The 25,347-nt window shown below is 31.5% G+C and overlaps 1 long non-coding RNA gene across 1 annotated transcript; it reads right to left on the minus strand.

Annotated features, from left to right (window-relative positions):
* Nucleotides 1–14,056: 14,056 nt before the first annotated feature.
* LOC128201646 (uncharacterized) lies at nucleotides 14,057–15,084 on the minus strand. The gene is made up of 2 exons (XR_008253348.1): nucleotides 14,927–15,084; nucleotides 14,057–14,209 (listed from the first exon to the last, which is right to left on the minus strand). It is a non-coding gene; the product is annotated as an uncharacterized LOC128201646 (long non-coding RNA).
* Between the last annotated feature and the right edge of the window lie 10,263 nt (nucleotides 15,085–25,347).

Raw genomic sequence — 25,347 nt, forward strand, 5'->3', positions numbered from 1 at the left:
ACCAGAGGGAGACTTTGTACAAAAGTCGATTGCTTGGGTACCTCTGTCCCATTCGTGTTTCAACCGTGAAGCAGTTGTGTTTGCATGGCTGTGTTTCGGTTTGAAGAGTGGGATATGGCGTGAATTTACTGGGTACAGAGGAATAACACCTGAGTCCTCAGGAATGGCAGCGCATGGGGGTTATCATGGGCGAAACAGTATACTCTGTTATGTCCATGGTACTGCTCATGTCTATAGGCGACGGTCACCACTTTCCATCAGGTGGGCCGTCAGCTTGTTTGCCATTCTAAGTTGTATAAAAAAAAAAAAAAAAAAAAAAAAAAAAAAAAAAAAAAAAAAAAAAAAAAAAAAAAAAATCTAATTCCTAATCGACGCTACTGCAAGGAACCTGCGCGAAGTCGAGCCAAGTCGCTAGTCTTAAATAAATAATGATGCTTCTTATTTTAATTTACGTGAACAAAACTAAGAGATGCAACTAGTAAATATAACAACAAATCTGTATAAATCACTGGTATATAGCATCTAAATACTTACTAAGAAATTTAATAAAATACTGACTTTACAATCAAAATGTGTGGATTCCAATATTAAAGGGAGATTCGTTTCTGAAGGATTATGACAATTTTAGATAGATACCTTGGCTTTCTGGACCAGTAGCGTAGCTAGGCGTAGGCGAAGTGGGCCCTCGCCCACAGGCCTCGCACTTAAAGAGGTCTCGCGAGGCCTCTTTAAATGCGATACCACCAAACTTAAAATCCCGATTTATTATAAAAATTAAATAAAAACTTAAAAAAAATATTTGGCACACTCGTCACTTTTCTTGTAAAATATTAAATCACTCAATTTAAAAAATAAAACCTTTGAAATCTATATATGTATATAAGTATGTATGTCGTATCGAAGTATGTTTGGTAAGATAGGTTTATTAGGTAGACTTTGGGAACGAAAACAAAGGGGCCTCGCTGGTGCGACTTTGCCCACCTCTATATTAGTCTGTCTACGCCACTGTTCTGGACCAATCGAGAATAGCTAAAATAACCACATGCATGAGAATGTGGTGCAGTGCAGTGTAGGTACAGTGCTCAATTGCGAAGGTAATAAAAATACAATAAATCCTGTGATATAACATTGTTATGTTGCTACTGTTAAATTACTTTCATAATTACAAAAATACAAAATGAGCACAAAGGAAATAAGTTTCTACAATTATTAATAATAGGTATTTTAATTTGCGCCGACAATGTCTTGTAACAAAAATTAACTGAGTACAATAATTATTATTTAACGGCCTTATGTAGCTAATATTTTATTCAGATTTCATTTTTTTATGTATATAAACTTGGAAATGTACCTACAATTTGAAATCCAGCAACATTATATACCTATTTTTGAAACTGAATATTTTTTCTTAAAAACATAGACCGAAGTATAGAAATATTTTTAAGAACATGGCTATAAGATATCCTTCCCAAAATTAGCATTTTGTAAAGCTTTTATACCCAAATTGATTCATATAAATCAAAAGATTATTATTTTAGCTGTCATTTATCTAACTATGAGAATTTTTATCTGATAATATCAGATAAAAATTCTCATAGATAAACTTTTATGGTTTAATATTAAAGGTGGGGTACATATTATAGCATTATCTATATTTTGTAGCTACAATATCTATACATTGGCCTAATAAGGAATTTATTAAATCTCAGTTATTCAATATATAATATCAAAATGAAGAACCGGATCGAAATGAACAGATAACCAACTGGTTTTCGGTTGGGTTTTTACCGCCATCAATGTACAGTGTAAGCCACTATATAAATATTGGAATGATACCGATATTACCTAATCCTTTTTAATATATATACATATATATATATATATATATATATATATATATATATATATATATAGAATAAACCACCCCTTTCTCTTCCGTAAATGTCGTAAGAGGCGACTTAAGGAGGGCATGAGATGGGCGATGGATACGTCCGTCTTAAAACATCTCCAAAGCCTATCTGCAATTGCCAATCCGTGGGTGGCAATGACAGTATATATACTCGTACAGCCGAAATCGCTAAATTATTTTTTATAACCAACTTATAATGGCAAACAATCTAACGACCCATCTGATGGAATATGTTAACCGTCACGACATGAACAATATCATGCACATAACAGATTATACTATGTCGCCCATCATACCCCCATCATACACTGCCATTCCTAAGGACTAAGGTGTTATGCCTCTAAACTCTGTAATTTTATTGCCATATCTTACACTTCAAACTGAAACAAAGTCATGCAAACATATCTGCTTCTAAGCAGAAACGAATGGGATAGAGGTAGCCAAGCATATAACTTTTATACAAAGTCTCGCTCTGGTAAATTTAGAATTTAAAAATTTTGCGGATAGGTTTTTCTTTACATAGCATAGGTAAACAACAAGAAAAAAGTTTGAGAAATCAACACCGAAGGGAGTAAAAGTTCCAAATTCCACGCGTACGAAGTTCTGGGCAAAAACTAGTATCAGATAAAAATTCTGTATAGTTACGAAACATGTAAGCATACACAGCCACTGCGTACCGATACACCTGTGACACACATGAAATATCGCAACAAAATTACAAATAAAATCACGTATTCGCCCCTAACGCAGCGTCAAACCGCAACCTTGGGAAAAGCCGTTTTATTGCAACAAATATGATTCACATCGTCATAGCAGATTTAAAAATTTGCGATTTACAATACAGATTAAAATAAAGTGTTCTAAGACTTTACAGAATGTTACTATACCATCATACATGGTTTTATTTTTTTATTTTTTACATAATATATATTTTTTTATCTATAAGTGTTTTATCTTAAATGTAGTTTTATTTGAAATAATATTTATTACATATCACGGCACAAAATACGACCGTGTATTTCTGTGTATATATACATTTAGACCTCAGCAATAGTTCAGTCAACAGTCAATAGTTGGCAAAAATGTTGTTGAGACACCTATTATAATATCAAATTTATGTACGAGTAATATAGAAGTAACAGATTTTTTTTTTCATTTTTAATCGAACTGACTGAAAATGTATACGAACTTTACTAAAAAAGAGTGGCGAATAGATCATACATAAATGTAAAAAATAATTAATAAATTATTATATCTAATCTCATTTGGTATAACATGTATAAATTTTACATAAACATCATAAAATAAGAAAAAAGCCTTAACACAAATTAGCGCTTGTTGTTAGTGGTAGGTTTTAAGCAAGTAATATGAAACATAAAAACAACAATAATACAACAAATAGAAGAAAGAAAAACAATTTCAGAGAAACTTATTTTTCTGGAGAGAAATACAGAAATAACAATTGAGCGAAATGTTTTAAATGCTATGATTTTCTTGAGAATCTGTTAATATTGTTGTGACGAAATGTAAGTAATTATGGTAAAATTTAAATTGAAATTTCTCTGAAATTATATCTTTCATTTACAACCATACCATTAAAATTTAGCAAATTTCGTATTCCGGTGTGCAAGGAAGGTATTTTGTTAATAAATTATAGTTGTTTAATAGGCTTTTAGATTAAAATTCTCTATAAGCCATCTCATTATTCTCGGTGTCTAAAGGCTTATCATCTTATTATCGCATCATTGTACAAAAATGTATTATTGTCTAAGACTTAACATCATTCTTAACATTGTTTATTCCATATGAAAGTTTGAATATTTTGTTTTCCGCAATTGGTCAATAGTAAAATATTTTATCATAAAAGTACACGTTGATACTTCAAGATAAAGTATCTACTTTAAAAAACATGTTTGGATTCTATGACAAAGAAAATAGATTGCTTACAATTTTATTATATTCGTTTGTCCACCCATAACTGTCTTCTAAACCTCATCTGCATTGTATCCATAAATTCCACAATGAAAGCGTGTTATATAGTACATCAAATGACTGATAGTAAAAAACAAAAATCAGAAGTCAAACTTTCGAATTCTTTAATAATTATTGAAATATGATTTTCATATTTTATTTCAGATGATGTTTTACAATTTATAATATTTTACATAAATTTCTCAGATCTACGCTAAGGTAATTCTAATTACATATACATATAACCTAGAGTACCGCAACTAAACCTTGTTTGGCCTGACATGGCAATAATTAACATATTAATTGATAATATTACATTACTCTCGTTAGTCCAATTAATTTAATTATAATAACATACTATTGTTCAAGTTGTATGTCATAACCACAAACCTGGGACAACCCTATTGAAACAACAGTAGGTATTAAGTATCTCAAATGAATCAGGACAACTCAATTTCTATTTAAATAGACGTGAACTCTCAAGCAGTACACTTTTTATGAATTTTTTTTTAATGAATGATAATGGAATGGTTACCCCTCTGCGCTAACGGTATAGACTGGCGGGTCACCAGTAAGGGATGGAAGTGGGAAGGAAACAGCAAAGCAATTAGCCCATCGTGATGAATACACCTGAAATTCAGCACGATGATTTCGGGGGTACCACGTGGAGATCGACATGAGAGATTATATTGCGAACAGTAGAACTGTTAGTCCGCATTATCAATAATCCCCCCCCCCCACCCCACTACTCTTTGTGACATTACGTTTGCCCAATCTCTGATCAGATCACTCCTCAATGCCAACAATAAAAATAACCGGTCTGTTCTTATGGTCATGGCGGTATTTGTAGGTGCCGGGCAAGCTGACCCTAAAGTGCTTATTGGCGTCATCAAGGAAGTTGGCAAAATTATTATAAGTAGATGTTTTAAATTAAATGCAAATTATTTATTAAAAAAACGATATATCGAAGTTTATCTATGTTATATTTACAATTTATTTACTGGGGCACTTCAATGATTTATATATATAAAAATAAATAATACAAGTGTCGGAATGACATCGGCGTCACTAGCACAGCGCACGAAGTATACAGCCATATTAGAAATAGGCAATAAATGCATAGAATAACTTAAGAACAAAACTTATGAAGATGAGAATCATCTTAACTGTACATATTATTGTATTAATACATATATTTAAATAGGAACTTAAATGCACGTTGTCTTTTTTATCGTAATTAGGAGTATCATAACAACCCTTTAACAGTAAATGCTGTGATTTTATCGATTTAAGTTTCCAACTAACTCTTTGATGGTAGAAAACAAGTTAATCCAAGTGATGATAGTATATTACATTGTAATATGCTTAGCGAAATGGGGGCATCTTGAGTATAATATATTCATCATAAATACAACTAAACTACCTGTGATCTATTATAGTTCTAAACACATTTGTTTATTTTTCTATGAAACAACCAATTTTCAGATGAATACTAAACATAACATAATTTACCAGAGAGAATTTTTTTACAAAAGTCGTTCGCTTGGATACCTCCGTCTCATTAGTGTTTCTACCTTGAAGTAGTCGTATCAGCATGGCTGTGTTTCGGTTTAAATTTAGAGGGTATAGAGGAATGACACCTGAGTCCTCAGGAATGGCAACGCATGGGAGGCATCATGGGTGAAACAATATACTCTGTTATGTCTATTGTACTGCTTATGTCTATAGACGACGGTTACCACTTTCCATCAGGTGGACCGTCAGCTTGTTTGCCATTCTAAGTAGCATAAAAAATATTATTAAGAAGTCTTGATCATCATCATCTCAGCCTTTAACTATCCACGGCTGAACATAAGCCTCCCCCTATGAGGGTTTTACCAGTAGTTGCCATGCTTGGCAGGTGGAATGGCAACCGTAGTTAGGCTTTGGAGATGTTTTAAAAGAGACGCTGCTGCCCAACCCTCGCGCTCCCTTAGTCGCCACTTACGACATGCATGGGAAAGGAATAAGCCGCTTATTTTCGGATTTTATTAATTCTTCTATTACAAATGCGAATAAGTGACATAAAACACTTAGCAAACCAACGATTACTGCTGATCGTTCACGAGTCACTTTTACATACCCTTTCAAAATGAAAATTGACGACAATATAAATGCAATACACAGACTTAGTATAACGTGTTTCCATGCAATACTTCGCTGTCACAAACTGGTTGTAATATATGTAATCAGATGTGACCTTTTCAAGTCCACCCACACCGCCAGTCGAATTCAATCGGTCATGTATTTTTCGTGTCGTGATTTATAATCGGCAAATTTTATTTCCCTCTTCGTGATTTCTACCCCCATATAGACAAATTACATTTTTATTACCAATATTGCACGTAGACAATTTTAAGTTATACGATGAAAGGAAAATCGAATTGTATTCCGATAATGTTTAATAGATAGCCGCCTGCCAAGCGTGGCAATTACAGGCAAAACTCTTCTTATGGGGAATAGGCCTATGTTCAGCAGTGGACAGGTGCGGTTATAATCATAATGTCTAATACCACACCTACATAGGTAGATATATGTCACCTTTTAACCGACTTCAAAGAATAAAGGAGGTACTCAATTTGCTTATATTTTTTGTTTAATTTGTTACCTCAGAACTCTTTCACTTAGAAACATATTTGGACTTCTTTTTTATCTGAAAAGATCGACCAGATTGGTTTCATAAAATTTTTATCAAAATTGATGGAATAGTTTAATTTATAAATCAAAATAACTGGTTTCACCACAACTGAGTACGGCGTTTTCTTTTTTTTTTGGGGGAGGGGACGAATATACTTGTGCCGTAAAATGAAACTATTATTATTTCATATGGAATGAGCTCCATTCCAAGGTTTTTTCAAAAGACTACATCTTAGGGTTCTTTAAAAAAAAGGGTAAAGAAATCGGCAACGCGTGCGTAATGCCCTTGGTATTGCAGGCGTTCATAGGCTTCGGTAACTGCTTATTATCAGGTGGGCGATATGCTTGTTTGCCACCTCAGTGATATAAAAAAAAATATAATATTATATCAAATTTACAAATTGAACCAACTCAATGCGACTATCCACATTATAATACAGTTAATCTAGTTGGGAGTGTTCCTATACCTGCATCTGCGTTTGCCAGTACTGGGCCGACACACAAAACCACAAGGCGGGAACACCAATCCATTTCTAATCATTAAAAAACCTAACTTTTAAACTATAAGCTCCTCCCGATAACAATTTACAAAATATACATAAATAAATAAATAAATCTCTACGAAATTTTGAACGTAAACGAACCATGACAAACAATACTCGTAGACTTGCACATAAGATAACTTTCTATTGAATGTTGGAAATTTCCCCAGAAAGTTTTATAAAGAGTTTCGTCTGTTTGGGATACGCAACACTTTTTATTAAAATTACATTGTTTTTGTTACGAGAGCAACAGAAAAAATAAACATAAAGTTTGTGAATAAAAATAAATAATATATACTTCATTTGACTTTACATTATGCACTTAGTCACATATACAAAAGGATAGTACTTCATAATTATATACTATATATTCTTCAAGAATCTAATGCCTGTTCTTGACGTGGCTATATACTTCATGCGCTGTACCAGCGGCACCAATTACACCAAGACCTTTTTTCTGAAAAAAGAATATAAAATATAATAAAAAAAATATTTTTTTTTATTATTGAAGCTGCTAACTATTAATCTAAGCCTAATAAATAAATGATATAATTCTAGGATTTAATTATAATATTCTATACGTATTTGTCGCCGAAACTTCTTCAACTATTTTTCACCAAAAGTTATATTTACTTACAATAATTTTGCCACCCTTTTTGATGGCGCCAATGGGCACCTTAGGGTCGGCTTGACCAGCGCCAACAAACAGGGCGAGCACCGCCATGATCATGAAAAATAGACCGGTCAGCTTCATGGTTGATAAAGAGAAGCGAAGTTTTCACTAAGATTGAAGACTAACTACTGCGACTGTACACGATGGTACTGTTACAATGAATGCAATGCAAAAACAAAAACTTTGCTATTTAAATAGAACTTATTTTTCCTGTTTTATTACATATCACTATTTTCCTTAATGGGGTTGGCCCAAGCTTACGGTAATGACGCAAATTACGCAAAACTTTGTGTATCTTTGATAACAATACCTAATACAGTAAGGCTTTCTTAAGTACTATATTGTCACTCACTGTTTCAGAGGAATTTCCTCCACATACACGTAGAATACATTCAGGTTTTGAAATAAACTTACTGCTAAGGTTTTTCCTACAGACTACAGTATAGAGATTTCAAAAAACATAATAAGGTTTTTTTAAAGTCATTCATATAAACATGGTACTGTAGATGTCCATATGCTACGATAATAGTGTACCATCAGACGGGCCGTAAGCTGGTTTACCACCATACTTATCGAAAATGTAAAACACTATATCAAGGTTGTCAATTATATAATATCTATTAAATGAACGATAAATTCTGATACGATCAAAATATAGATACAATTTCATATTTGCCAGTTTTATGAAAAAATCTATAAATGCTATGTTTATGATACTAGTATTATGGTTTAACAGTATGTGGGTATAAATAGCATGCTATTAAATTTCAGCAAAACGTTAAATTAGAATTGATAGCGTTAAGAGTCAAACTAGCAGTGTTTAAAAGTTAACCAAGTCATGTTGTCGCCACGAAGATACATCGCCAGATATCCTTACTAATATTATAAATAAGAAAATACATTCGTTTTTGTTTGGTTGATTATTTTAAATATATTTTATTGTTTGTTACCTCTTGTCTACTTTAGTAATCGTCATGAAATTTGGTACATAAGGACTTTTCGGTATGAATAAAGGCGTAGGATAGTAAATTTAATCCCGGTTAATCAACATATCCCGGTTACGTAGATAAAGTTACTTTTTTTTTATTTTGGTATCAGACAAAACAATCAATTATATTTGCTACTATATATTTATAATTAAACATAAAATCAAATATATTAGATTACTAAATATAACTCTGAGTACTGTTATAATTAATGTATAGATCGCAATACTCAATATAATCATACGAGTATCTAATTAGTTTCTCTTTCCAAGATGTTACATTTTATTATTCTTACGAATATACGAGTAATCCCTTAAGGATTTAGACTAGAATTTGTAGATTTTTACCGTAATGGTGAATGTAACTTTCGGTATATTCACATTTCGTAATAAATAGCGAATTTATTGGAGTTGAATAATCTGTCAATGTATTAATTGAGGCAACTTTTATACAAAAATTTCACCTAAAATATATCTCGTACAAATATTATTTGAACTGTTTGATGACGTTTTTTTTAATAATTTTAGGACATTAAATATGGGGAAAATTAATTAATAGATATAATACTGCGACTGCTAATAATTAAATAGGAAAACTGAATCAGTCTTTAAATGGAAGTTTAAGATGAAGATGTTTTCAATGAAACTATATTTTATTCATTCCAGAAAAATGTCTTGGTATAATCAGTGCAGCTGGAACAGCGCATGAAGTGTGCAACCACGTTAAAAACAGGTAGTAGGTCCTTTAAAGAACTGAAATAATAGATATATCTGTCTATCTTTGTAAATATCTATTATATCAGTTTTTTCTTTTGTTTCGATTCAACGACACTTTTGTTGTCTCAATTATGATATAATATTTAATAAAACAATGTTACCTATTTAATTTTAATTAATTTATATTTTTCTTGTCTTTAGTTTGCAAATAAAATAAACGTTATTTTTTTTATGCAACTTAAAATGGCACACGGGCTGACGGCCCACCTGGTGAAAGTGGTAACTGTCGCCTATAAACAAGAGCAGTACCATGGACATAATAGAGTATATACTGTTGCGCCCATAATGCCCCCTACGCGTTGCCATTCCTGAAGACCAGGTGTTATTCCTCTGTAAATATCAAATATCCAGATCATACCTAGTATTATTTAAAATAATTAATTTGTAAAACGAAACAGTATTCCATATTTCAGCTAAGCTATGTGAGAAAACCTTAAGCTCCTCAGCTAACAGTATTTTAAGTTTCGCCACGTAATAAAATTCGAAACCTATTCGCAAAAGAATGTAGTGACCGTTCATCGTTGACTATACTATATATATCTACAGATGGAATGGGTAGTCAGAGTCATTGATCGACCATTAGGGTGAACGTAGTAGGCTCCTATAGGTAGACAGGTACTGAATCTTAACACAAAAAAAGATGTGTAATTTAAACATCGAAATAAAAGTAAAAGTCCGAATAAATGCTGGTATCAATTTATAGTTAAGATTTTGGAACCTTTTCAAATTAAATTTTTATGTGAATTAATCACATAAAAGCAGGTCGGCTCTTTGTGTAACTTTATAGTAAATCTTAAACTTATTTATCCCAAATTCTACGTAAGGATACAAACTAATAAAACACACAAATAAAAATCCATTTTGCTTCGTAAAAGCTGGAAGTAAACTGTCCTAAACATAGTATCAGACGTGACCTGAAATGGTAGCCACATCTAAGTAAACAATACTATTATATAATAGGTAAAACCTTCAGTTTAAAAGTTTTATTATACTATATTTTTTTATACTACGTACCTGAACATCACAGAATATAAAATACTATTTAAGGGGCATCAAAAGCGAGAAAAGAAATTTAATCAATACTAATGTTATGTAATATATATATTTTTAATTTATTATATGATAATTAGTATACGATATATGAAAATTAATAAATAATTTATATACAATTATGAATAAATTTACCCCGGATAAAATCCGCAACTTCGTTCGCGTCACCGGAATTTGTTTACTGATCTGGATAAAAAGTAATTTATATCGTTCTCTACATACAAAATGCCTCAAAGTTTGAAGACGAAGGTCTTTCGTGTTGCCAATGATAACCTATGGAACAGCAATATGGTCCTACATGGTTTCCCAAATGCAATAACTTCAAGTTACTCAGCGAGCTGTAGGGAAGGTTATGCTCGGACTTTCTTTGCGTGAGAGAATTCGAAATAAGGATATCCGAAGAAAAACCGTTCAGACTCAGAATTGTTCTTTATGGCATTCCATGGAAGAGTCCTATGTTTAGTAGTGGACAGATAACGGCTGATATGATGATGATCCTTCTCAACATGAGCGTGGACACCTCCCCCCTGGAAATTGTGTGTCTTACAATATATTATGCGTTAATTTTTAAGAAAAAACCGCGCAGTAAGCGAGCACCACAACCGCCATAAATCTATCCATATAGGCAGACAAAGCGCTATAAGGCAACAAACAAACTCATTTTCAAATTTATAACATTAATAAGAATCCATATTTGTATTATAAATATGAAAGTGAGTTTGTTTATTACCCTTCAGCGTTTTAATAGCTTAACCTTTAATTTGATAGTTGAAATTTGGCATACATGTATTTTTTTAAATGAAAAGTGACATAGAGTTTTTTATCCGGATCAATCAATGCATAGCAGTCACACGGATGAAGAAGCAAGTATGTATATTTATATATATTTGCGTTTGAATATACCTAAAATTACCGAGTAGAACATTTCAAAATAATGTAGCATACATTATTTTGAATTTTCCTACTAATTAGTTGATACGCTTCTTTTACGGATCACTGGTCCGTGCCCGTTGCGACTGTGATTGTGATAATTTGGTACATATAATAATTATTTGTATATGTTACATAAAGGTAACCTCTACTGTTAGGGAAAAGAGATGGTTAATATTGGAACTACCAGCCCCATTGCTAACAATATTCTTTCAAGTCGACTCTCCCGCCATCCCTTCTGGAAACTATCTATTTATATAATTAATTCATCATATTTTATGATAAGATTGTTGTTAAGGCTTACAGAACGTATGGTTTTATGATGACATGTACCAATAACTTTAAGAAATCTACCACTTATACCTATCTATATAAAACTCTTATTCGATTTCAATTTAAATATGCTGTAACCACATGGTATCCTTTCTGTAAGTTTTATTGTGATAAAATTTAAATGGTACAAAAAAAATTACAATATAAATTTTCTCATAATCGTGTTTCATATGACCAACTATTGTATAAATATAATTTGCAAGACTTAAGGTCAAAACGCATACAATTAGAGATTCTGTATGATATTATCTAAGGATATTTAAAATAAATATGACTGTACTTCATTATCATACGTACACAAATGAGAAATTCACGAAGACAAGAATTGGTTGCAATTAACAGATACCGTACCGATTACGGGATTCGTTCACCCATAAATAGAATTTAAAAATATATAATTTTAAATTTTATAATATTGATATATTTGCCATTAAATCATTAACTTTTAAAAAACTGGTATCTAAACAATTAATAATCTCCTCCCTCCCTCCCGAATTTAGTAACGCATGTACATAATTATTAAATTATAATATAGCTATATAATAATAAGCATACGGCCTCATTGTAAAACCATCTAAAACACAATGCATTATTATCGATAGCCCTCAATATATATCTAAATTAAATTCAATGAATCTTCCACCTGTAGTGTTTAATGGTCACGTAATTTAATATAGTAACAGTATTAAAAATCTCGGAGTACATTTTAACCAAACGCTAGTCTAGTCTCATCAAATATCTCAGTTAAGCCGTAAAGTAATTGCATCAGTAGGTAGTCTCAATCGGCTGCCAAACTTTCTACCAGTCGGTACCAAAACTGCATTGGCACATTGTCTACAACTTTCTATTTGTACTTATCTACTATTTATACCAGATTGTCTTCAAGAGATCGCTTTTAATAATAAGACCGCCTTTTGTATATGCACATTCTGTATAAGTACTCTTTGTATACATCTCTATTATGCACAATCAAGATATATATATATATATATATATAGTATTAAAATTATAGAGTGGGACTCTAATACTTATTACATCTGCAATACTGTACATTAATGTATTTAAATATATACAAAGAATAAGGAATTATAAAAGTATAATTCCTTATCCTTTATATATATTTATTTATTTCTTATTGCATTCCATACCATAATTAGTAGATAACATTTCAACTTCAATTATAGACCCTGTTGGGCACATCAAGTAGGAGAAAAATTTATTTAATTACCATAATGATAATAAACAAATGCACAATAGGTCATAAATATTTATTTATTTATTACAAACGTATAGCACTTAAAATTAAGTAACAAGACTAATTACGTATCTATTGTTTATGAATATCAGTTTTCTGCCACGTCCAACCACAGTTTGAAATCAACTTTTAGCAGCAGTATATTTGAACGGATACGAGATCGTAACTTTCAAGAAAAAGCATATTACTTTTTAAAGGGATGGCAGTCTTACAAATTCGATGTTACAGGTACTCATGGACGGCGATAGTCACTTACCATAAGGTGCACAGTATGTTTGTTTGCCCCCTGTGTCATAAAAAAAAACTACAATTTTGATACGATATATCTGGTATATGAATTGCTGAATCTTATAAACTGCAACACGTCAGAGGGCTTATTATGAACGCTTAAAAGCAGGTAATTTTACATATATAACAGCTGCTCTACTTCAGAGCAGATAAAGAAAAATCTTTCTTCTATGTGCTCTGTAAATTGGTTCCAAAAATCTAAACGGGCCAGCTTGTAGTCACGTAACTCAAAGTAATTTTTAGAAAAATTAAAAATACTGATTAATAAAAATATTAATAATCAATTTTTAAAGCCCAAAGCTTTATATTGCGATGATTTAATTTTCTTACCTACTTTTGAGCAGCATAAAATCGTATGAATTTTGATAAATTTGCAATAAACCTTTAGAGGCATTAAGTGTGAAAATTCCTAATATTATTATAATTGGAGAAACTTGTATTCGTTAGATAAAGCAATTGAACGATCTGAGTTGTTAAAAATACTTAATTAAAAACTACTTATAACATACAAACCCCCAAATTTCACTTCCCATAGGTATAATAGAGAGAGATTAAATTAAAATTTAAAGTTACCCTATTTAAATAAGAAGAAAAAATACTGAATGGACCGAAAACTATAATAATTATGATAGGAATAATGATTAAATAGGTATAAAAAAGAAAAAAATAGATGACATACAAATGTATTGTACATGTAAAGTAAAGCTACAGCGCAAGAGAATACAATAATAAGAAATGTTTCTTATGCTTGTCCATAGAGTCTGTATAAACGGTCGATATTTTCAGGAGAAATAGGTCTTGGAGTAAGTTTATTCCGGTACTGAAACATAAATAAATCATCATAATAAAACTCTTTGCATGATCACAACAACATACATTCATCTTCATCATCATCATCATCACATCAGTGATTATTTGTCCATTATTAAATATAGGCCTCCTCTATAGACTGCTATAAAGAACGGTCCTGAGTCACCTGCTTCCACTAACTCCCTTTCAATGCTTTTGAGGTCGTAAATTCATCTAATTGGGGGTCGTCCTATTCTACGTTTGTCCGTACGGGGTTGCCACTCAAGAAGCTTTCTTACCCAACGATTGTCGCTTCATCGAGCTATGTGACCAACCCATTGCCACTTCAACTTGCTTATCCCTCGGGCTATATTACTCATATCGGTTCCATTGTGGTTATCCTCATTACAGATTCTGTCACGCGACATATATTTATATAACTCAAAATAATTCTGAGAAAGATCATCTATCAAATATTACTACAAAATTTACTTTGACTCCAAGAATCTCACTGAATGACTATTAAATAGAAAAACTAACAAAACCCAATCACCTGCATACTGCTGCTACAACGCAAAGAGAATATCAATTCGTATTATAAAATAAATAATAACAAAGCCAAAAGAATGTTCACTACAGCATAAATAACTAATAAATAATAAATATTGTTAAACGCAAATAAAAAAGAATATTAGGTAAGAAATATATATTTTTATTTTAAAAATATGTAATTATTCAGTTAACTTACAATTCTAACATGGTTTCTAAAAGGGTCTGGTGATTTAGGGTCGGCTTGACCAGCGCCTACAAACAGCGCGAGCACCGCCATGATCATGAGGACTAGACCGGTCAGCTTCATGGTTGTTAATGGAGGAGAGATGTTTACACTTTAGTACTGTTACAACAAATATTACTGCTTAAATACATTTACAGTTTTTATATATTACGATTGTACGGAAATTCCCGAAACCTGTCATGTTGAAGTAATTCAAGTATCATCATATCAGCCGTTAACAATCCACTGTTGAGGATAGACCTCCCCTTGGGGGGGTTTTGACAGCAAATACCATGTTTAGCAGGAGGGTTGACTACCACAATTAGGTTTTGATGATATTTTTAAAGGGCACTGCTGCCCATGCCACGACCCTCAAATTCCTTTAGTCACTTCTTACGACACTCACGGGAAAGAAAGTGCAAGTATGCTAATAATTATTTTTAATGTAAAAATTTGTTAAAATATTTGATTTTTTCTATATAACTTAGCATGGTTATCTAATAAAATCCTCCCCAATGACGTATATTTTCAATTACGTAATATTTACATAATAATTAACCTATTATTAAATTGTTTTCTAATTAACTATCTGATCCGTTAATCGTTGTTTTGCATCCTACCCTCATAAATTACGCCCTTTTTAGGATTCTATACCAAAAAGTTACAAAAGAACCCTTATGGTAACTTTATGCGTTTGTCTGTTACAGAACTATATCTCAGTAACCACTCTAATGCTACAAAATTAAAATTTGGACCAGTTTTACATATCATTCACATATTGTAATAGAAATTATTGAAAAAATATTTTTAATTTCTTTGCTAGAAGATCCAAAATGGATAATCAACATTTCGTTTATAATAAATAATTATGATCCAAAATAATTTATTTTTATCTAAAGAAAACAAAACTTTTTAGAGACTTCTTTTGTACGGTACCCTCGGCGTGTGAGTTCAACTCATCGACTTTCACAACTTTCTTATCGAAATAACAACTATCCTATCTCTCAAATTGAAGTCAACGATAGGTACGATTCATTTACAAAATTTCATTAAGATCGATGGACCAGTTTCGGAGATTAGCGTGAATTAATATTGACACGAGATTTTTATATATTTTTTTTAATATTTCTGTAACATTTTACAACTATTGCCAAATATTTTACCTAATCAAAAATAAATATAAATTTTACTGTTTTTATTAAAAATCAAAAATTTTATTCGAGTTATCAATAGGTATTTCACTCCATAACCATTCCGCAGAGTGCGAATTATTTTATGACGCATCCGTAGTTTATTTAATTACCAACATAACATCTGGAGCGAGGAAATACGGTATTTCTTAGTATTTGTTTACAAATTCTTTTCCCCAAAGACAGAATTGCGAGGTGATTGAATCTGCGGTTGGTAATGCGGCTGGTTTTTTTATTACCTACATAAATACATAGGTAGGAAAGATTGTTAGCAACTGGTACTAGGAGCTTTCTTGCTAGCAATATTTTTTTATAAAACAGGGAAAACAAGCATGCGGCTTACCTAATGGTAAATGACTACCGCCGCCCATGAGAATCGCAACACTAGAGGCATTGCCGATGTGTTGCCGGCTTATAATACCCTATCAGGTCAACATCTACGCGTTTAATTCTTGATGATTGGTGAAAACATTACGATGCGATGACTGACCTACTTACATTGATAGCTATCATCCCTTACTGGTTCCGTGCCAACATTTACCGGTAATGCATGTGGGTTACCATTCAATTATCGTCCATTAAAAAAATAATAGCATAAATTTTACGTAGATAGATAGATACTCTTTATTGTTTCCTCCAAAAGATTACAATAGAAAACTTATTATAAATAAAAACAATTACAAGAAATAATCACAATGAGAAAACAATGGGCGTCCTTATCACTAAAAGCGATCTTTTCCAGGCAACCTTTGGATGAAGAGGAGTAATTGTTACGTACATTTATATTGACGACTAGATATGTTTGTCTTAATCTGAGAATTTTCTAGGTTATAAAAGTCTGATTCCCATTTATCTAAAACCTATTGTAGCTCCAATTTTTGCTTAACTTGAGTCTATATCTGGCGTCCTATGATATACTCAGAGCTATTTATATCTTTTTACTTATTATTATGTGAACTTACATTAAGTGTAGACTTTAGTTCTAATTGACATAACTAACATAACTAATAACACACGAGTATACACATCTTGTCAAAATCTAGTATCAATTTATTGCTTTTTATTCCTAAATCAAATTAATTCCAATAACCGTAAATCACCTGATAATACTACTAATATTATAAATGAGAATGAGTGTAAAGATTTTATTAAGATATTATTATGTGGTGTTATTCTACAGCAGTAATTATTATTACAATACAATGATACCATATATAATAATGAGATATGGATTTTTTTTACAACACAGGGGGCAAACGAGCATGCGGCTCACCTGATGGTAAGATGAGATGAGAGCCGCCCATGATCACCCACAACACCAGCGGCATTGCAGGTGTGCTGCTGGCCTTTTAAAAAGAATATGCTCTTTTCTTGAAGGTTATGTTGTCGTATCGGTTCGGAAATACTGCTGCTGGAGGTTGATTCCAAAGAGTGGTTGTGCGTGGGAGAAAGTGCCTTGAAAAACGCACGGTGGAGGACCGCCACTCGTCCAGATGGATATTATATTAGGTAAACAATAATAGAATTCTAATAAATACATACTTTATTTAAAAAAATCATACGGTATGTTTTTATAAGCGACTTCATAAAGGAAGAAGTGAATTCATCTCAACTTTTATGTTTGTATTGCATACGCAATATCTTTCCCAATTTTGAAATATTTTTTGATACATAATTCTTTTTATAACCATTAGGGTTTTCTTCTGTATTCGTATCACTTCATACTATATTTTGTTACAATTAAAAAAGCAGTTTTTTTTTTTTACTAACAAAATAACAGCCCAAATGCAAAAGTGGTATGTATACCTATACACAAAATTTTAATAATTATTTTTGTAGCTGATAGGATTTCTCTCCCGTGTTGGCTCCGCATGTAAAAAAACTGCGAAAAAATAGCAAACAATGGTAACCGTCACCTATATCAATATCCATGAACGGCATCATAATCATCGATTCATCGCTGAATTCCCTCTGACCGCTCCTAGAGTTTTACAATCCAAGTAGAATATCGAGGTTCAAAAGGGACGCCGCTTAATGTAATGTATATTTCCGATTCGTTATCAATCAGGCAAGCTACCGGGCGCTCTTAACCGTTTGCTCTGTGTTACCTCAATAAAAGATAATAACCTCTTTTTGTCATCAGGGACAGGGCACGGTCAACAAAATTGCCCAGGAGCGCCAGGTACATTAAGGTCTAAAAGGTTATGTCTTTTCACTCAGTAAGTTCACTTCTTTATACATATTTCAAACCGAAATATGGGATCAAACAAGAATAACCATGCAAATTAAACTTATATACAAAATCTTTTAGAATATTAGATAAGCATAAGATATATTTTTCAGTTTAATATTCCAATCATGGATTGTTGTATAGTTTTATTAAGACCAGTACGATGACAAGATACACTTAATCTATGAATTTTTACATATAAGTGGCACTTTGCCAACGATACCAGATATATCGTGGTGATAGCAATCGACAAGCAGCTAATATTTAAAAAAAATCAGTAGACATTCGGCGTCTGTTGAAAACTCATTTCGAATTTTCCTTCTTCTGCACTAATTAGTAGGACTACTGTAATAAATAAATAGTCTTACTAAGTACCTATGGAGCCTTAGTGGTCGCCTCTTAACATATATTAGTATTAACATTAAAAAAATGTTTTGATAATGTATAAAATATTTATTTAATTTATTACAATATATGAAAAAATATGGTTTATAAAAATAATTTGGTTTAGGTTTAATAAATTAATTATGTCAAGATATATCACAGCCATGACAATACTATCTAATAATAGCTTATTTTTATAAGAAATTACTGCCTGTTCTTGACGTGGCTGTAAACCTCGTGCGCTGTGCCTGCGGCACCTATCACACCCAGACCCTTTTTCTGAAACAAGGAAGTACATGTTAACGCAATATCGTAATAAAACACGTACCTTAAAAAACAAAGAGAGCGATATAAGTCGAAAAATTGGCAATGTCACTTGACTCCAAATACCAAGAAATAAGGAAGAAAAGTACTGATGTGGCGACCTCATATAGGCAACGTCCTGTAATGCAACCCTACTTTACAAGAATCTTAAACAAATTAAAAAAATTAATAAAGTTTAGTTAACTCTCATAAAAATAAATTCATTTCATTAATTGTAAAAAAAAATTAACTTACGATAATTTTGCCACCTTTCTTGATGGCGCCAATAGGCACCTTAGGGTCGGCTTGACCAGCGCCGACAAACAACGCGAGCACCGCCATGATCATGAGAAAGAGGCCGGTCAATTTCATGGTTGGAAGTGAAAAGTAACTTATCAACTGAGACTGAGAATGACTGCGACTGTACACAGTGGTGCTGTCACAACGAATATGCTGTGTAAATGAACAGAACTGTTTAAATACGAATTTTTATTTTCCTGTTTCACTGTATTAGTATTGTCTATTCAATCGGTTTTCCCAAGTAGTAACGTGTTGAACGGAGCTTTTGTAGCTTTGCACAAATACTGATTGATTTTTCTTGACATAAACCTTTACCGAGAAAACCGTCTCCAAAAATTTGAATCCCGATCAGATTGTAGCTGTATTTACAAGAAATCTACTACTGAACAACGTTTTTCAATAAGTACTCTATAAAGTTGTCGCTTATAGAGTAGAAAAACTGATCTTTGTAGATACGAGATCATGTGTGAAGTGGCACCTCTAAAATATTAGATACCGATGTGAACAAAATTCGTCAGACTTTAGGGCTACACAAAAATTACACTAAATAACTAACCTTATTACTAATCCCTTGATCTTTTCTTTTTGCTTCCGCACTACAAAAAGTCGCTCGTTATATCTTTTATTCTTGTATCTTTTATTCATCACGATGAGCTAACTGACCTACTTTTATACTCACATATCTTCTCTCACCTGACAGACAGTGCCAACTATCAGTTATAGACAAGAACAGCACCATATAGGACACACTGTGACGCCTAAAAAATACCTCATATATTTTTAAGGACCAAAATAAGTACATATAAAGTTAATAAATATGAGCTGGGCCATTACACTATAGAACCTGAATGACATACGTCTTGTAACACTTTTCCTTCTTTATATGACAATGAGATTTTCAGGCGTAACGCAAAAATCAAGCGCTTTTTAGCAAAATAATGAGAGAGTATAATTTGATAGTTATATTTAAATAATATTTTTGTTGTTATTTTATTAAATATGAAAGAAAAAATGTTTTAAAACTATTAAAGACTACTAAAATTTGGCTGACCCTTCCCGACTAGCATAAGAAAAATCTAAAAAACTTTACTTATTATTTCAAGTTATATATATATATATATATATATATATATATATATATATATATATATATATATACTACGATAATGATCTCAAATATGATACAGCTAATATTCAATATATATCAAGTACATTGCATTGTTTTAATAATAAGACTGAAGTCAGCAAATTAAATATACTAAGTTGCTGGTAAAAAATACGTTGACTATAATAAAAATATAAATTTCCAAAATTATTGTTTTACTACAAGCCGGCAGCATACCTGCAATGCCTAAGGTGTTGCGGGTGCTCATGGGGGGCGGTAGTCACTTACCACCAGGTAAGCTGCATGCTCGTTTCTCCCACGTGTTATAAAATAAAACTTTTTTAATTATGCTACTAATATTTTGATATTTTTAGCATTGTGTAAATACATTCCTATGGATTCAATTTTCTTATTGTCCCCTTCAAATTAGATTACTAACTAGATTCTATAAAAACTAGCTAGATTTGTGATTTCAGTTTATTAGGAATTAAATCATGAAATCTAGCTGGTGTTAAATGTGTGCCTATGCATGTGTGTATGAGATGGAGAGAAGGGGTGGGGTGGGAGTGGGTGCATGCGCATTAAACGGAAGACCTTCTTGACTGTGTTTATTAAATCCGTCCATATAAGAATGGGATAATCAGTTTACCATCTTTAGTTATTTGAAGTAATGAGCTTCTTTGTTTTCTCATAGTCCAGTGCAAATAGCTAATCAGTTATTTTTCGTTTACACTCGATTCTACTGAACTGATATATCAGTTCTATCATCTATGACTAAATGCAGTTCAAAAATATTGAGTAACTAACAATCCCTTCCCCACACATATCGAATAACGCGATGATTCCTGGCTTTCTTTACTTTATCCCAGTTATTATTTCACGTGAAATAATTAATAGACAGAGGAAGTCACAAGGAAAACTCTATGAAATAAATGGTAAAGAGGAAAATACTTGATATGTTATTATACGTTATTAATGTATAAGGATGTAATAAAATCATACAGCTTGCAGATAATAAATATTGGCAATATGGCGAGAATATAAAATAGTAGAGAGCTAGATCGCAACAATGTAAAATATATCCGTAAATATACAAAAATTTTGAAATATATAATATTGAAACATTAATATATTATCTCTTACGTTGTGATAAATGCTAGTTTAAATACAAAGTTTACCAAATATTAAAAATTGGATACATTTAATCTGGCCAAGAAATTGGTAAATTACCCTACTTTAAGTAAGTTAATAAGTTTACAATTGTAATCTTTTGGAGGAAACAATAAAGAGTGTCTATCTATCTACTTTAATATGATGATATTACCTACAAGTATATTAATTGTTTATTAATGTAATATTTATTTATTTATATATTTTATAGAAGTCTGACCTAATATAACAAGTTTAAAAATTTATCGTTTAACATCTACTAATCGGAATAACATGACCGCTTTTCTCTTTTCTTTTTGAAGTCAATTATGCATTGAGCCTAAGTCCGGGTCGATGTTTGATCTACCGTTCATATGCAGAAGGTGCCTACCTAGTTGCTAATGAATATTAATTATCTGATTTATTTATATCAAACCTTTAACTTTTATTATTTTTTTTAATATTCTGAATTCAAGTTCGTCAAAGCATCCACTAGTGAAAAATCGTACTAAATTCTACGTCAAGATAAATTTATATAAATTTATAAACAGAAACAGAGATAACAATTTATAAATTTTTGGTTATTTGAATAAACTTATTTTATTTTTATTATATTTGAATCTTATATTTATTTTTATTCAATTCTTTTATTTAATTCCGCTACCATTAATATGTGTATGACTGCCAACATTCGAAGATTGACCGCCACTATTACTACCAGAAATTTCACAATCTTCCATATTAACTATAAATCTCCGACTACCATTAATTCTATTCAAATAACCAGTGATATAGACTTCCACAACAACTAGTTCAGTAAAATATTTATAAATTATTGTCATTGCCTCTGTTTTCGTGTAAAAGATGTACAGAGTAAATCTTCGTATAATTTCATTTTATCTGTAGACATAGGTAATCGTATATTATAATGAGGGATATATATATAATCTCACCACAGGGACAGAGGACGTCCATCATCCTAGTGAAGCTCATCTCGCTTTAGATCTTATTCCCTTATGCGGATTTAATATGATAAAAAAGATAACTATATTTTCTTATCGCAATCTATAAACCATTAAAAATATCCTTGTAGATCTGACACGAGTAGCGTAACACAACCCTGACGGGTGAGTGTGTAATACCAGGGGCGTTACGCGCGTTGTCGACCTTTAAAAAACCTCATCTGAAGTTTCAATAAAGTCGGTGAATAAAAGAGAAAATCTGCTTTTCGAATGATAATGAGATTAACACTATATCATGCAACTCCTCAGAATATTCTCCATCGTACAGATAGAATATAAGAAATGCATTTATAATAAATGTCGGTCACTACTATCTCTCTACAGGATAAAATAAACGTCAATCATTTAACGTTTCAAATGTTTCTATTTATGAGATAGCTATTTTCCCTAAACATAAAAGTACTGATTCTGAAACCAAAATATCTTAGTTACCTAAGTGTCCTCTTTTTCTGAACTATCATTAGTAGACAATATTCAATAGACAGCGTTCTAAAAACTTCTAAAAATATAATCCACTTATATCGAAAAACCTACTCATACAATTATGTTAATACCTAGGAAGGCATAATTTAATTTTAAAACTTTTCTTCATAGAATAATATAAAATTCCATTCCCAACAAACAATGGCCAATTGAAAACGTTGAATGTTAGAAATTAGACCCTAATTTTCAGCTATAATGAGTTTGACAACTCCGGTTTATATAAAAAAGTAGCTTTGTACTTTTTCATAGCTCATAACAACCAAAAGTTATTCATTGTTACATTAATTTATTTAAAAATATTGAATAATTTCGTATGCCTATTATTAAGATTTACTTTTCACCTACAAATTAAGGGATTAGATGGAAACAATATGAAAAAAAGTCAAGAGACAGAGGGTAGAATCCATTCGCATTGTACATAAAAACAAAATATTGTAATAATTAATATTTATTAATGTATCTATAATCAATATATTTGAGTATTTTACTAATAAGTATGTGGTATTATAAATTAATTTATCTAAAGATATATCACAGCCAAGACAAATCGTATTGTAAGTACTGTATGTACAACAATCACGCATGACGTTACTGCCTGTTCCTAACGTGGTTGTACACTTCGTGCGCTGTGCCCGCGGCGCCAAGCACACCTAGACCCTTTTTCTGAAACAAAGATTAGAAAATACAATGCCTATTTATTTTATTTAAACTAAATTATTTTGATATATCCACTTATTGAAGAGTACTTTAAAAAATAACAAAAATGAGCCTAATTATTAAAATCCTAATTATATTTCTTTGTTCTCATGTATTTGTACGAGTATAAGTAATAAAAAGAAAATAAGTAAAAAATATATATGCATATTTTTTTTTCATTTGTTTTTTATATTAATCTCCTATTGAGATAGTTACAAATTTCAAAAATAACTAATGACCGTGCAGAAGGAGTAATTAATAATAATTCTTAATACATGATTAAGTAAATAATGTAAAAATTCACTCACAATAATTTTGCCGCCCTTCTTAATAGCGCCAATGGGCACCTTAGGGTCGGCTTGACCAGCGCCAACAAACAGCGCGAGCACCGCCATGATCATGAGAAATAGACCGATCAGCTTCATGGTTGGTAACGAGGAGTAAGGAGTTCACTAAGTATTAAGTCCTGCAACTGTACACAATGAAGGTGTCACAGTGAATGTACTGCATCAGTAAAAGCAGCCGTTTAAATAGAACATAAGTTTTCCTGTTCCTATTGTATGCTCTATCACTTAAATGGGTTTGTCCGTGGTTTATCCCATCCATACGCGTTTTAAATAAAAATAAACAGGTAACTCCGAAACTCTAAGCAGTGATAGTTTAGGCAACCCCTGCTGATTAGGATTTTTAAATAATATTCGTTATTATAATTTTACAGAAAAATCTCACTTATCTAATTTAAATACTTAAATCTAACTTAAATTATATGTATGTATATATATAATTGTATGTCTATTATCCCTGAATCTTTAAATATCATTAAAATTATGATTACATCTACTCATTTATTGACATTTCATTAATGAATTTGTTCAAACACTGATATTTGAAAGTAAAATTTTTAATTAACGCGTCATGTACTAAACCCAAACATTAGGTAAAATGTCATAAGTCACAACATACTCATAAAACCTGGCGGTGATTTATTACCTGTTAATTACCCTTAATAACCTTACCTTACCATATAATCCTGATAGAGTGTTTTAGTATTTTTCTTTTAAAGGATGTGAAAAATTGGGAATAATTGCTATAATTCTGATAGAGCGTTTTTGTATTTTTCTTTAAAAGATGTAAAAAAATTACAAAGTGTAATAATACACATTAAAAAAACTACTGAACAGATTTATATAAATGTTGGTACTCGGTAAAATATATCCTAATTTAGCACATTTATCTACTTACGCGGAAGAAGCCGTGAGATATAACTAGTCATAGATAAAACAATAATACTTGGTATAGTAACGCAGTGTTTATACCATACTTGTGTCAGGCGTAATCTAATATTCTGTAGGAAAAGTACGTTAGAACTATGGATGATAAATTCATATCTAAAAACTACGCTTTTGTCGGTAAAATATTTTGCATTTTTCTCTACTCCCTGGTATCTCATTACAGATTACCTACGACACAGACGACTTACACTCTTTATTTATGAAACCTCGTTCATATTACGTACATACCTAAATAAAGTT

Source organism: Galleria mellonella, unplaced genomic scaffold (genome assembly GCF_026898425.1).
Source record: "Galleria mellonella isolate WM207_F2 unplaced genomic scaffold, CSIRO_AGI_GalMel_v1 utg57, whole genome shotgun sequence".
NCBI lineage: Eukaryota > Metazoa > Arthropoda > Insecta > Lepidoptera > Pyralidae > Galleria > Galleria mellonella.